Genomic DNA, 16,390 nt, shown 5'->3' with positions numbered 1-16,390 from the left:
ACCATACAACTTCTGTGTAGGGTGTATGGTTCATAAACAGAATAAACACCACTGTGATGCTGTATCATTGAATATGACCATTTATATAATTAATATTGCCACAGTTATACAATTGCAGGAAATCTTGTACGAAGTATGCCATGTAAGGTGTCAATGGAAAAGGTATGATATGCTAAGTTGATTAGCCTGTTTATATTCATGTGTCATCATTGAATCTGAACTTGGGAATATTGGCTCTGTACTATATCTTATACATGAATTGGATTCCTGGGTAACACCCACCAGATAAGATTTACATCAGGGCAAGACAACTATATGTTGATGGCCCATCAAGAACACTTCACTCTAACAGTATGCCATAGAAGAAACTCATTCCATCCAGTAAGCCTTCCTGTGGATGCCTCAGCAAAAATATGGGCAATGGTTGCGTTGTGTGTTATCAAGTGTGTAGGGACATGTGATACACTCATGTGACCCTGGACTCCATCTTGGACCAGTAACTTTCCACAAACAGAGGCTGTGAGCTGTGTTTGAGACAGTAAATTTCCAGGCACATGACAGAAGATATAAACGATGCCTGAAACATCTCCATTTTGCCTTTTTCCTGCCCTGATTCTCTGGACTGTGGATATACAACTAAAAGGAGCATTTTGAACTATGGACTGAGGACCTTCCAATCTTTTGGAGGTTACCAAAGAGACTTTACAAGCTAGCAGTTTATTCTATCACTGCTACAAACCTGATATAAGGATTTTGCATTTATTTGTATGCATATGCTCTATTAACCATTATTAACTCTTTTATTATTAAATCATTAGTTTTAGTTACTAAAGGATTGGCATCAGCGTGATTATTGGGCAAGATTTCGGTTATATATTGACCGGGGTATGTGACTGATCTCTTGGGATTAGAAGAACCCTAGGTTTGATGAAATTGGTTTTCAATAATCACTCGCCTTAAAGTTCAGTATCTGGGTGGTGAGACAAGGGCTGGAATGCCTAAGGAGACTGCACTTTGTACTCCTTGTTAACTATTGTGGTGAGACAGTTCACATTTGTTACTGGTTTGGTATAATCTAATGATAGAATAACCACAAGTTTGGGGTGAGTCTGCCCTAGTTCTCACCAATGAAACTACTAGAAACTAATTCAGTACCATGGACTGATTCTTCTCTTTATTACATTGGTTTTATGCCAGAGTAAATACACTGAAGTAAATGGAGTTACACTGATGTAATATTGGTATAATGGAATGGAGATTGGAATGTGGATCTTTGTTTTTTTTTAAAAAGCCTCCATCATTTCTATGGTGTTATTACTTCATGCCTATATTTAGGGTGAAATCTTGTTCACCCTGAAGTCAATGGGAGTTTTGCCATTGGGATAGGATTTGATCCCCCATAATATGCACATACACAGGCACACACACAATAGACAAATGGTACATATGTAGTATATGAAAGCAATGGTAAAGTTGCACAGTTAAGCATTCAGAAGTCAAGAAATGCCTACATTATGGTTGTATGCAGATCTATCCTCTGTTTTGCCTGATCAGTATGATGTTCAAGTACTTGCAACTTTATTAAAATCAAACCCAATATTAACAGTTAACATTTTTTTAAAAGGAACTACTCTTTATGGAGAATTACATCCAAAGTCTGAAGTTTCAAAGTCAAAGCCACTTCTGAGCCTTCTGCACAAAATCTATTTACGTGCTATTTCTATGGCTCTCAGTGTTGGACTATCAACACCTCAGATAAAGAACATCACACTGCAATGCCTAAATCAGCTCTTTCTTTTGAAAATATTTATAACTGTTGTTCTGAAATCTGATGTTGGTACATGGTTGTGCACAGTTTTATTTACTTTAGTATTCATTTTAGCACAGAGTGCGCTTACTCTCCTATTATTTTTATTTACGTTATACACTTAAAACATTTCTCAAAAATGAATTTAAAAAAAATAAAGAGCATACCATGGGCAAAGTGGCTCAAAGCTGGATCGACCACATTACTTGCATGTGGCAGTGATACAGCCAAGTTATGTAAATTGCCCCAAACAAGTGCTAATAAAACCTTTGTCAGAGGTTATAAAGTGTGGTTAGTGAACCACTAACTGGTCAAAAGAGCAGTTGCTAGTAGTCAGCAAAGAGCTAGTTGCACTCATGGCTTTGACGCCACCTCTTGGTTTCCACTTGCTAATTTGGAGATAAGAATGCATTAAAATCCCAGTACTAATTGTCTAGATAAATCATTGAAATAGCGGAGGTATTATGCAATCTGGAATGGGAAGGGATGTAGTCAGAACTGTATATAGGCAGGGTCGTGCACTGAATCTTAAACTAGCCTAATTTGGGGAGAGAAATTCCATATTTGTGGGGGAAGGGGGAAGAGGAAATATTTGTGTAGCACTTTGTTTTGTTTTACATGGCAGCTGGTGGAAGCTGTTCAAAAGTTTGACATATCAGAAGAGCTCCTGCTCTGAGATGGGTAGTGGGAAGAATGCATGTGAGAGAGTCACGGTTGCATGATAAATATGTTTTGTTACACAAGTATGATATTCCTCCTCATCCTTTCACTAGTATACTACAATCATGACCAACTCAAGAAGTGTTTCTTTATTTTCCATGATCATTCATGCCTTGGCTTCTCTTCTGAGTCTGCTAACAGTGCTGCCATCTGTGTGCTGTTTTGGCCATATGGATATTTGTCCATTGAAAACTGGGCTGAGACACTTCATCAATTCTCATATGTCACTCATCAGCCATTTGATGGCTGCGACTTTCTGTCAATACCACTCGGCGCTGTAATGATCTAATGGTGAAGCCCATCTGAAGAAGGATAATCTTGTGGTTGAGACATTATCATGGGACTCAGGAAAATGGACTTCAATTCCCGATTCTGCTATAATTTTCTGTGTATCTTTGGTCATTACTCAATCTCTCTGTTCCTCCACTATGTATCTGTAAAAACAGGGTGATAATACTTCCCTACCTTACAGAGACATTGTGAGGGTAATTTCATCAATGTTTATGAAGTGCTCAGATACTCTAATGATGGAGTCATACAATTAGGAAGACAGTTTCTCTGAATTAACTGGTTCCCCTGAAAATGACATTTTAAAAATCATTTACATAGCAACAGTTAGGGGTGAACTTCTTCTGCTAGTGTTTAAAGAGAAAATTAGGAAGGACACAGCACTATGTAAGAAAAATAAGTCTGAGATATGAAATCTCGATTCAGATCAGGATCTGAACTTTCCAAAAGATCTGGGGATCTGGGCATTCTTTGCTCTGTGGCCAGTGGCTATACCGCAGAAAGATGAATATTTTTTCTTAACTTACTAAACACATAAATACAAAATCACTAGGAACATATATTCTAAAATTACATGCCTGCTAACCTTAAAATTGCACCTGCCCTTCAAGAAATTTCCTGCTCTGTTGAGTGAATTCCCTTGAATATCATGGAGTTCTGGTTGAACAAATCCCACCAGAAAAGACACTCTCTTACTTTGACTGCACATGCAGACATTTCAGACTCTAGGACAGTGCGGGGAGCAGCATCCCAGCAGATCCACTCACTTATAGGTCTACCTGGGTCGGGAATACCAAACATTGAAGATGCATACTTAGCTTGGTTCTGTTAGTCCTTCTCCATTCTCACAGCTTCTTTGAAACACACCTACCACCCCGATATGAAGATATAATGGTTTTGGTGATCTTTTCTCTATTTTCTGCACTGTATCTGAGAGCCAGAGGGTGGTAACTGCCCCTATTTTACCTGTAAAATATTAGCATAAGTAGGAAGAGAAGAAAGACAAAAACTCGCCTTAATATAGGCTGATGTGTGACTTTGCATAGCACTTTGAATGTTATTAAGTGTTTGAATTTCTTCCTGTGTCTTTTTAGCCTAGATGACTGTCTTTCTCTTTCACTGACAGCCTCTGCAGGACCAAATTGACAGCTCTTTAAAGCAGCCTGACGAAAAGCAGCATTAATTAAGTCATTGCCGGACTGTAATTGTGTTAAGAAGTAAAAATCTAATATGAGAAAAGGTTAGTGAGTCCTCTCTTGTGTCAGATTTTCTACTCTCTATGAATATTAATGTCCTTAATGAAGACAATCTTTGCCTCATCAAGCCGTTGTTCTGCATTCAGGTGCCAAATCCCTGCACCATTGATTTGTTTTTAAAGAACAAATATGTCAGGGGAGAGTGACTGTCCTGTTTCTTATCAACATCATAGAGAATGCTTTTGTATTCCTGGAAAGAGTTTATAGATTTTGTGTGCCATGTACAAGCAGCTTCTGTGATGGCGGGGGGGGGGGGGGGAAGAGGGAGGGGGATAATGCTGAGGTGAGGTAAACTAGTTTAAGTAATTTAATAGAAGCGTTACAATTTTATTGTGTTAGCTTTTGTGTGTGTTAGTAGTGTCCATATATTAATAGGGGTATGATCAGCAGTTTTAATGATAAAATATGAATTATCTCCAGAAAGAGTCTTGCAGTTTAAGCTCCAAAATGAAGGGCTCAGTGATAAGAAGCTGATCATCCCTTGCTGATTATTCCTCCCTCCCTCCTCCTCCTCCTCTTCCTCTTCCTGAATGAGCAGATAATGATGATGGCGCTGATGAGTGATGACCTGTTTTAAATAGCTTGGAGGCCCTTAGAAGTCTAACTCTTGTGAGAAATGTTTTGCACACTTCTCTCTCTCACACAGCCCCCACCTGACCCTTTTATATTTTGTCATTTCACTTGCCGACTTCTCAACTTGTGAAACAATTTTGCTTTATTAATTAATAAGATTTCCTGATAATTCTGGCTAGAAACTGTCTTATATCCTCCAGTGAGTTTACAACAGACCTGTGGTATCAGGTCAGGGTTTAGGACCCTGCAAGAAGAGGCAGAGCTATTTTGCTGACTCTTATGCTACAAGCCAGACCAGGTGAGACACATTAATTTCAATTCAGGGCAGGAAAGAGTCTCTGAAGGACAAGAGGGAATTAAACCTACAGAAACCCTAGGAACAAGCCACGCTCAGAAGAAGAAAATTTACTTTGATTTTACATTTTGTTATTTAAATAGACTATAAAAACTTAATCCCAGGTTGGAGATACATTTTGGACAACAACTGAGTGTGTGCCGTGTTGAGGAAGAGGGGCAGGGATGCTGCCCCTTCATAAGACTCTTTTAAAACTCATGTTTAAACCAAACACCATTATCTACGTAGAGTATTTATTTGTGCCAGATTAAGTCTGCAATGGAAACTGCAGATTAGAGAGTGCCATTATTATTATATTAGTATTAAACATTTATACTATGGTACTATCCAATGGACCCAAAGTGATGGGCACCATACAAACACATGCACAGAAACAATTTCTGTCCTAGCATGCTTAGGTGAAAGCTTAGCAGAGATGAGAACTTTTCATTTAAAAAAAATTTAGGTAAATTTAGTACTTGTGGAATGAGGGATTAATTTCACAGTATCGCAGGCAGATACTGTGCATTCTCCCACTAACCCTCATGTAAACTTTACCAGCACACTTCATTCCTGAGCCACAACCAACACCCCTGCTGTTCCAGTCCTAGGGCTCCCATGAGGCCTGGATGTCTAGTTTTTCAGCATGGCTATACAAATATAACTGAATATAAAGACTGAAAAGTACCAACTGAAAACTCAAGAATATTAAACTCTGCCCTGACTCATGTCTGCTGTCCACTGGAATCAATAAGAGTGCGTGGATTTTGTGAATCAGAGCAGATCTGACTGTTTTAGAAGCCAGGACACATTGGTTGCTAAAAAAGAGTTCTGCATTTCCAAACACTGACCACATAGTAGTATCCTGAAATTAGTACAGTAACCCTGCCTATACTTAGAAAAAGAGATAGGTAGTAACCATTGCTAAATGTTGACATAGTTCACTCTTACTTAGGTCCCCCAAATGATAATTCCTTGAGGATAGTGCCTTGAGGAGTTTTTTCCCCTTGCCAACGGCTCTCAGTTAAGAACTTCTCCAAGAGTCTAGTTGACCCTTTTCTTTCCATAGCTTCAGGCCATTGTTCTTTTTCCTGCTTTCACTGGAAACTTGCTTTTCCCTGTTCAAAAACGAATTTCTAATTCACACCATAATATTTTAATCTCTAGGGTTAAGAGACTAATTCAGCCTTCATGCATATTTACTCTTTCCTCTGTGTAGTGACTATAAAGAAGGGTGCCAATCATGATAGGGGTTTTTTGTGCAATAAGGATACCAATCAGCTGAGGTCTGGACTGACACCCTCAAATCGTTTCATGTAAGTGATCAAGTACACTTTGTGGGGTAAGATTTGATCCACTGTCCTAATAATGAAATATCTTCTTGCATCCTAGTATCAATCCAGATCCCTGCTGCATTGTAGCTTGTTTACATTCCTGTCATACCTACTACTCACTAAAGCAGCAACCCTAAGATTGAAATATATTGATATGTTACCATTCTTTTCTAATACAGTCCAGATCTTGATTGGAGAAACCCAAGGAATTATGGTTTTAGAAAACTCTAGAACTGTTTGGGAAGTTTTGACACAACATACAATTTTAATGAATTTTTTTATTAAATGAATTTATTATTATTTTTTTTATTTAAAAAATGTAAGTACAAGGAGTATTTTGGTAGAAAAAGTACAGTAGAAGATGGCAACCAGGAAAACAATTAAAGATATATATATATAAATTTAACCTTTGTATCTGTTATTATCCAGTCTGACAAAGGAATAAAACTACGTTGTAATCTCAGTGTAAACCCACTGGTGAAAATCCATAGTAACTCATAAAGTCATAGGTTAAGACCAGAAGGTAACACTAGATCATCTAGTCTGATATCCTGTAAATCACAGGCCACTAACACCACCCAGTACTGACACACTAAACCCAACAATCAAAATTAGACCAAAGTGTTACAGCCCACAGGAGACTAGAAATTTTCCTCTGCTAGAGGCAGGCAGAGAATAGAAGGGACTGAGGTTCACCAGTGCCCAAGGCTGCCGCCATGGCAGGGAAATGATTAAATGATCTTGTAATCCTGCAAATGACCCACACCCACACACTGCTGAGGAAGGCAAAGGTCGCTGCCAATCTGACCTGGAGGAAAATTCCTTCCCCACTCCACACATGGTGATCAGTTACAGCCTGAGCAAGAACCAGTCAGCCAAGCACCTGAGACACAGAATAGTCAATGCCTCCTCAAGGCCTTCCCTGTCCAATGCCCCATCTTCAACCAAGGCCACCCCTAATGCTTCAGAGGCAGGAGATCCAAAAAACGAAACCTCCCAAAATACACTGAGGAAGCTGGGGGGAAACTCTTCCTGACCCTGCTGGTAGCCAGCTGAAACCCTGAAGTATGAGTTTAGGAACAGAAGACATAAGCCAGGACTACTGAGCCCTGCCGCCTGTTTACTTCAGAGTGCATATGTTGGTGTATAACTGGTGTGAGATCAGAATTAGGCCCCAAGAGAACAAGTATTAGCAATCACTAAAAATAATGCACAGTGGTGGACATGTGAGAAAATTTGTTACCTTCAGAAATGCACTTTACCTACTCCCTGAATCTTTAAGAGAAAATTAACTAATGGGTGAGTCTTCTTTAGATGGACATAGAGTGAAAACATTAGTTTGGGACATTTGAAATAACTACATAAATAACAACACATATAGTTCTGATCTCCATTCCAAATTCAGAGTAATTCCTCTGAAGTAAAAGGAGTTACTCTAGATTTACTCAGTCAGTGATTTATGCTGGAGATCAGAATCTGGCAGAGAGAGAGATGGATGATATACATTTAGAGCTATAGTAGCAAAATAAAATCTAGAGGTTGTATGACACATACAATGTGAGAGTCAGGTGTTTTTTTTATTTGTATTTCATATCTGTTTTCTCTCAATTTTCCTTTTCTTGATACATCCAATGTTCATCTGGTGACTTGAAACCAAGACCAGGATTTATTTTGGCCAACTTGTGTAAAGTTGACCATTGTAAAGTTGTTTAATTCTCCTGTTCAAATGCTAGCCTGAAAGACCCCAAACTGGCCCACTCACCAGAAGTGAAATTGATGAGGAGTCTCTGAAAAAAAAATTCAATGAAAGGACCTGTCTACTCTTCTTGGACATTAAGGGTGAGATTTTCAGAGCTTTCTGCATTAATCTAACTATGTTCCCAGTGAAATTAAAAAAAGACCTCCCATTAACTTCAGGGGGTGCAAAGTTAGGCCGACGTTAAGAACTTTTGTAAATCTCATCTTAAAAATCATATGGAATTTTTTTCTGAAAAGTAGCCATTTTCCCCTGCCTCCTTGGTCAAAATGTGCCTTCCTTTCACTTGTGTAGCATAGTGTGCATCACTTGGGATATAAGCCAACAAAGAAAGCTTGGGGGTAGGATAATGCTTCCAAATGCTGCTGAAATTTGGCACTCCTCACTCTTCTCTTATGCATGTACACCTCTTGCTCTACGGGGTGTTTTATCACAGCTGTACTGGGGGAAGGTTGAATGGGATAGAGGTGAAGAGCTTCTTAAGTGGCTGTAGCCACAACTCAGTGATTCCCAGTTCTTTCCTGATCCCTCTTTCTAAGCTGAGTTTTGCTACTTTTAATGGAACACACACCTTAAAAAGTTCCTTAAAAGCGACATTCCTGTCACCACATTCAAACCCCAAATCAAACCTATAACAGTTTTCTAAACCCTTACTGATGGAGTTGGAAAGGCGATTGTAAATCAATGGGGTCCACACCTCCTAACAAAGGCAGCACACTCAAAGGGGTGTCTTCTCCAACTTCCTCTGTACGGTGTCCGTGACTTAAAGTCCCCAGGCAAGCCAAAACAGTTCAGTGTGATTCTGAGATAGCTACTCCCAGGGAGTTTTTACTGCTGGATTTCTTGTCCCTCTCTCTAGCTCTTACTCTTACCTTAGACAGACATTCAGGGTGTTATCTTGCTGAGTAGGAACTAATGAGATACACCTGATCTGGCTACATGGTAAAGTCCGCAGAATAACTCTGCACCTCCACATAGGATCATAAACCCTGACATCCTCTCACAGAGGCTTCATGGTTAAAGGATTAGGTGTGGAACGTTTATGTAGAACAAACTGGTTCAGCAGATAAATACTTCTCTATATCTAGACCTTTACAAAAATAAGGTCTTTCTGCAGACGTTAATGTCTCCTGACCCTCATATCTACTTCAGAGATTGCTACATTATCTTTGGCCCCTATTTCTTTCCCTCTATTACTTCCAGAGGTAGGCAGTGTGCTAGCTGGATGCTGCACAGCCATCCTGAGTGGTGCTCACACACATGGGATAATAAACTTATTCTTACAATAAATACATACACTTTAACTAATAAATAATATAGATAGCAAATATATTATCACCATCTCTCAATCAAACGTTTTCACGGGAGTCAAGTAAGAAGACAGCTGCAATCTGGGTCCTTTGGAGGATACCAAAATCCATCTGCCCATTCCTCTCTGAAACTTCCCCACAATATTCAGAGTAAGCCAAAATAAAGGTTATTGACATAATGTGGAGATGCACTGTTTATGGAAGCATCCCAGAATACCACATTTCACGCAGTATCAACTGGAGAAGTACTGACAAACACAGTGTAGTGACGCAGAGGACCTTAGTCCCTTCTCACACTGCTTTTAAACTGGTGTGATTCCACTGACTTCAATAGATTCACATAAGAGAAGAACCAACCCCAGAAAGTCTTACTTTCAGTAACACTCTTGAGTTTTCTGGGGAAACAGAGCAAAAAAAAAAAATGGTCACCACACTACATTTACCTGATGGATCCAGTGCAAGACTCAAGAGGGTGGGAAGTGTGCTGACCTGACTGGAAAAAACACTTCTGTTCCTAAAAGGAGAACTTTTTAAAACAGTTTTTGTCATAATGAGAAACCATCAAAAACATCTGACAACCTGTGGCTCTTGGGCTTTTGTTCCTCTTCCTTTGTTCTTGCATGCTTCCTGACTTGTATCTGTATACAGCATAATCAAGGCATGCATCTGATTTTTGGTGTTGCATTTTGTCAAGTACCAGCAGTAGGCAGGCAGGCAGATTAAGTTCAAGCTTTGTGAACAGACAAAAGATAATTCACAGGCTTCTTATTACTTCTGATCTCTGAGTTGTGCAAGAATCACAGCTCCTGGATTGCATTGGTCCTGGGAATTTTCAAAACAAAACCAGCTTCTGTGCAATATAGTCTACTTCATAGTCTCATGCACCACAAATTTTCATGTGTCTTTGCTTAAAAAACTTCCAAAATGTCACAATCTTTACATGACTCAGATAGCCACTGACATGAGGGAATTGCTAGACTTTCCTATATTTATCTGCAAGAATAGAAAAAATCAAGCAGTTATGAGATTCAAATTAATCAAGAAAGATTGTATGTACCAGGCCAAGTTTTCAAAACATAGGCCTAGTTTTTGTCATTAAACTTTGTGCCCAGAGAATTTGTACTTGCATTTTTGTTCCTGCACTTGAGTAAAGGCACAAATCTGAGTACTTTTGCATCTAACAACCAAAATGTGGGCCTAAATCCTTCACTAAAAGGTGCAAATACTCTGATTTGTGGCCGCATTTGGGTTTACTTTGCAAGAGTTCAGCTTCCCAGTTGAATTTAGTCACTTCTTTCATGTAAGATACTGAACCAGCAGCATGGCAGGGAGTTTTCACTAGATCCCTGCTAATTGTAAGGCATATGTGTGTATGGCTGAGGCTTGGTCTACACTACATTGGCCTAATAATGTATGCATCTACACTACCAGGTCTCTTCTGCTGATTTAATTTGCCTGTCATGTTGACATAATTACTCCATCTTCATGAGAGATGTAGTGCTTAAATCGATGTTGATGGGTCTCAGAGAGGTACTGTAGACATAGCTTTGTGTACGTTGACTGAATTGGCCTCCAGGAGGTGTCGTTTTCAATTCTGCTGCTTAGCAGCCAGCTACACAGGAAATAGCCCCTCCCCTGTTAAAGCCCCAGGAAATTTTGAATTACCATTTCCTGTTTGATCAGCATGGAGAGCTCGCCAGCCCAGCTGATCACGGCGACTGAATGCCCCAAAAGCGCTCCAGCCTGCAGTACACAGGAGGTGGTGGATCTTATCAGTCGGTGGGAAGAGGAATCTGTGCAGGCACAGCTCCGATCCAGCTGAAGAAACATAGACCAAGGACATGCAGAAGTGTCACACAAAAATCAAAGAACTTCAGCAGGTGTTCCAGAAGACAAGAGAGGCGAACAGTCATTTTGGCTCTGCACCACCGACATGCTGCTTTTACAATGAGCTGCATGCGATTCTTGGCTGCGACCCCACGACGACCCCCAAACGCAGCACGGATACCTCCCAAGAGTCTGAGTCCCAGATCTCCTCAGGCAAAAACGAGGAGGCCATTCTGGATGAGGAAGAAGTGGAGGAGGAAAATGGGAAACAGGCGAGTGAGGGATCCATTTTCCTCAAGAGTCAGGAGCTATTTTTAGCCCTGGAACAAATCCAGCTGGTCGCAGGACAACATGGTGGCGGACCATGATGCTGCGAAAGGCACCTCTGGTGAGTATGCAGTTCCCATAAAACTGTAGGGGTTACATGCTCTTACATTTTATGTGTAATATGAAAAAAAAAAGTGAGGTGAAGTAGGCATCTGTTTCCCCAGTGGCCGCTCCGATTACGCCAACAGTGCGCCTGGAAAAGACTGTTTATGTACACAGGATGGCCTGGGAATCCTCCATGGAGATCTCCAGGAAACTTTCCTGTAGATACTCTTCAAAGACTGCAATCTTTTGCAGAAGGTTTTAAACCGCAGTAGGACACTTTCTAATGCCACTCCAGTATTAACTCCACTGCCATCATTGCAGCACACAGCATAGCATCATAAGGATCAGGTCTGTACCCAGATGCTTGCAGCATCTGCTCCCTTGCCACCTCTCTTACCCTCAGGAGACTAATATCACATAAGGTCACCTAAGGGAGACAGTGGAATTTTTCATTACAAGTGCTTTTACAGCAAACAATAGAGCATGTGATCTCCCACCCATGGCAATTTCCAGGTCCCTCAACTACATTTTCCCTAACATTCCGGAGGTTTGGGTGGCAGGGAATGGCACTGATCCCAGAATCTGCAAGTCCAGGGCAACTACTACCAGCAACGTTAAGGGAAGGAGGACGTGGGCTTCCTGTGTTTTCTTGTGGCCACAAACCTCCCTCCACCAGAGCCACCTGGGACAAAGACTGCAATCTGGGAGGCTTAACACTGGTTCCTGGTCTCAAAGGAATGTCCATGTTGCTGGGGAGGCATTACCACCTGCTCACCTATGCTCCCGACACAGGTGTCCCACAAGTTGCAGCCCAAGTCCTGTCGCCCATGCTGCTTGGCCATACTCACCATGGCTGGAACAGCAAACCGGTTCATTGAATAGCTAGGGATTCTGATTATGTTCTGGCTTGCACATGAGTGTAATATGGGGAGTGTAAGGGAGTTGATATCTGCCTCCAGTGAGTGCCCCGCTTTGGACAATGCATGCTGGCTATCTCTCATCTTTAGAATGGGGCGGCACCCACTTCTCATGAGCACCCCCTTCTGGACAGGTTTGAGCCTGCAATTTCTCTGTTTGGAATGGGATGGCACCCATCTCACGCAAGCATTCCTCCAGACAATGGTTTCACCAGCAGGTCTTCAGTGACTCAGCCCTCTGGACAGGTCACACACGATCTGTGGATGGGACAAACAAAAACCCCTTCTGGGATATAGTCTTTACCACCTGCCAGGGCTTCTTTCCAGGAGACATTGCCCTCCTGTAAAAGTCCAACAAGGGCCCATCATGGTTTCCTCAATTGGTCTGTCCTTTTCAGCAGCCCTCCCTCGGCTCAGTCTCTAACCAGACCAACTGGGCCCATCATGGTATACTCGCTTGGTCTGATTAGGCTCTAGGCTCAGTTCTTGCTCAGCCTCGCAGCCAGCCATGAGCTTCTTCTTTGCTGCCCCAGTCTTTGGCAGCCTTCCCTGGGCTCAGTCCTGCCTGCACTGAGCTGTCCCTGGTCCTGCTGCTCTTCCAGCCAGCCAGGAATCCAGGCTACACTCTTCCAGATCCAGGCAGCAACTGATTGCTCTTCTTCCTCTGCTCCATTTTATATGGCTCTTCTGGCTCTGAATGGCCATTCCCTCTGCCCCTCTGATTGGCTGCTTCTTCTGCAGCCACTCTAGGCAGTCTGGAGGACTTCTCCTCTGCTCTTTTCTGGGTTAGGGTGAGACAGGGCCATGAGGTCTTCAGCAGGGGCCTCCAGACCTAGTCCACCCTGCCACAGGGAGTGTTTTTTTCAATAGCAACCTTGCACTAGACCCAGGTATGCACTGACAATGGTTGCCTTGTGCTTTGCATGCCTTCCAGTGAAAAGCTTGGCCTTCAGCGCATCCTCCATAGCAGCAGAGAGGCTTTCGTAGATTAGAAGGTGGAAAAAAGAGAATGTGTAATGACATGTTCACTGAGGTAATGAATGACTCCAGGACAGCTGAGACAGAGCTAAGAGTCTGAAGGATTTCATCATCTGAAAAATGGGACATGGACATGAGAAGCAGGAGAGCATCCCAGGAGCATGAACATGTCACACAGGATGAGATGCTGCGGAGTATGAAGAACCAATCAGACATGTTGAGGCATCTGGTTGAGCCTCGGAAAAAGCAGCGTGTGGCAAGAGTTCCAGTGCAGAATGGCCTGCAAACACCATCCAATCCCTCTCCCACAAATGTTCCAGAAAGTTTGGGGAGGGGGAGGAATGGAGGAGAGGGAGAGATGCAGTATCCTTTCCACTCAACACTGGGGGAGGGTACGAAGAACAAAAGGTGGCCATTCAAAGACATTTGATGGGCAAGACTTCTGTGCTTTCACAGACAAACTGCATTTGTTTCTCCCCTCCCAATTTTATCACACCATTTGCCCAAGGTTAAATTATTTCCTGGTCTTTCAGATTCTTTATGTTTGTGCAATAAAAGTCAATGTTTTGCAAGTGAAATACTCTGTATTCATTCCAATCATGGGGATGTGAGGGGAGAAAGGGGAGGTACAGGGAAACTGATGCAACGGAGGAGAAGGTACGGGAAGACACAATGCGGATAAACAGCACACATTACTGTGGCTCATTACTGAAAAGGGTTTTCAAAGCTTTCTGGAAACACAGAGCTCCTTGTTGGGCTCTTTTTATTGCCCTGGTACCTAGCTGCTCAAAATTAGCTGCCAACCTATCTGCCTCCATGCTCCACCCCTGCAGAAACCTCTCTCCCTTTCCCTCACAGATATTGTGCAGCACACAGCATGTAGCGATAACAATAGGGATATTGTTTTTACTGAAGTCTAACCTAGTAAGCAAACTATGCCAGTCACCCTTTAAATGTCCAAAGGCACATTCCACCACCATTCTGCACTTGCTCAGCCTATTGTTGAACCACTCCTTACTGCTGTCCAGCTGGCCTGTGTACAGTTTCATGAGCCATGGGAGCATGTGATTGGCTGGGTCTCCCAGGATCACTACTGGCATTTCAACCTCATCAATGGTTATTTTACGATCTGGAAAGAAAGTCCCTGATTGCAGCTTTCTGAACAGACCAGTGTTCCTAAAGATGTGCACCTCAGGCACATTTCCTGACCATCCCATGCTTATGTTGGTGAAGTGCCCCCTGTGATCCACCAGCACTTTGCAGCTATTGAAAAGTATCCCTCTTTGGCAAAGTGGTCTACTGCCAAGATAGGATATGCGTGCCATCTATTGCCCCATTGTAGTTAGGGATCCCCATAATGGCAAAACTATCCACTATGTCCTGCACGATGCCCAGAGTCACTACCCTTCTTAGCAGAAGTCGATTAATGGCCCTGCATACTTGGATCACAGCAGCTCCTATGGTGGATTTATCAACTCTGAATTGATTCCCCACTGATTGGTAGCAGTCTGGCAATGCAAGCTTCCACAGACTGATCCCCGCTCACTTTGCTGTCAGAGCAGGTCTTACTTTAGTGTTGTTGCATTTCACATTCAAAAGTTTTGGAGCCACTGCTCATCATCCCACAGCTGCATAGCAATGTGATACCACCAGTCAGTTCTTGTTTCCTGGGACCAGAAATGGTACTCCACCATATTAACCCACTGTGTGATTGCCACCAGCAACCAGGAATTGCTTCATTCTATGGCTTGCAGCATAGCTGCTTGAATGACATTGCAATGTTCCACATGGCGGTTCCTGTCTTGGCTCTGGAAATACTGCAGGATAAGGTGCAAGGTATTTGTAATGCTCACAACAAGAGTGCACAGCTAAGCAAGGTCCATGCTTCTTGGGCTATGGTGAATGCATGGCTAAGCCCGCTTTTGAAAAAAGTCATGAAAAAGTATGGGTTGTTTGCTGTTGATATCAGGGTAAAGAAGGAGGAAATTGCATCATTGGAGCCGAAGCCATGTTCCCATTCCCTCTTGCGACAATGTTTTGGTCCCATGAGGCTTTGCAAGCCCTTCCCCAAACCCCCTGTGGCTAGCTGCACTGTGGGATAGCTACCCACGGGTGCACTGCTCTGTGCATCTAGTGAGGAAGCACTGCGCTGCTAGTGAGGAAGCACTCCAGTGACACAATGAGCGTGGTGTGAATACTGACCAACTTACTGCGGTGGCTGGATGTCGACTTAAATGAAGTCGACTTAACTTTGTAGAGTAGACATGACCTGAGAGAAAGAATTTTGTGCTGGGGCAAAGTACTGGATTGCCTGCTATTTAGTCTAAACTCCTATAGTTATGCAGAGAACAGGTCTAAAAGAAGTGTAAGCTTCTCACATTTTATCCCACGAATATGCCTCAATTCTATCCCAGAGAGCCTACTTCTATAGGTGAGAATGTACAATGGATACTAGCACAATAAAGGGGTTTCCATAAAAGACTGGAGAAATGTAAAAGGTGTCTAAATGAACCTTGCTACAGGATTGACCTGGATCCGTCTTTCCATTTACTTTAATTGGTAGTTTTGGTTTGCTTGGCGCTGTTCATCCATAGATCCAAAAGCACTTTAAAAGGGAATGTAAATCTCAGTATCCTCATGCTACCGATAGAGATAAAAAGGCGCAGAAAGGTTAAGAGAGTTGCCCAAGACCAGCAATTTGGTGGCAAAGCCAAGAATAGAAGGTGGGTCCATCATATCACTTGACATAATGGTCTTGCCAAGTGTTCCTGGAAATTCACATACATCATCTGTCCCTTTTACAGGCAGAGGTACAAATATGCCTTTTGTGGAGCTACATGGAAATTTTGAGGTAAACCTATTTTCTGTGGTTTTGTAGTTTTAAAAGTGAATATGCAATGTCAGTTTTCTTATCTAAC

Source organism: Emydura macquarii, unplaced genomic scaffold (assembly GCF_026122565.2).
Source record: "Emydura macquarii macquarii isolate MOO-44397 ecotype Brisbane River unplaced genomic scaffold, CSIRO-AGI_Emac_v2 contig_1483, whole genome shotgun sequence".
NCBI lineage: Eukaryota > Metazoa > Chordata > Testudines > Chelidae > Emydura > Emydura macquarii.
This window is presented reverse-complemented; position numbering follows the sequence as displayed.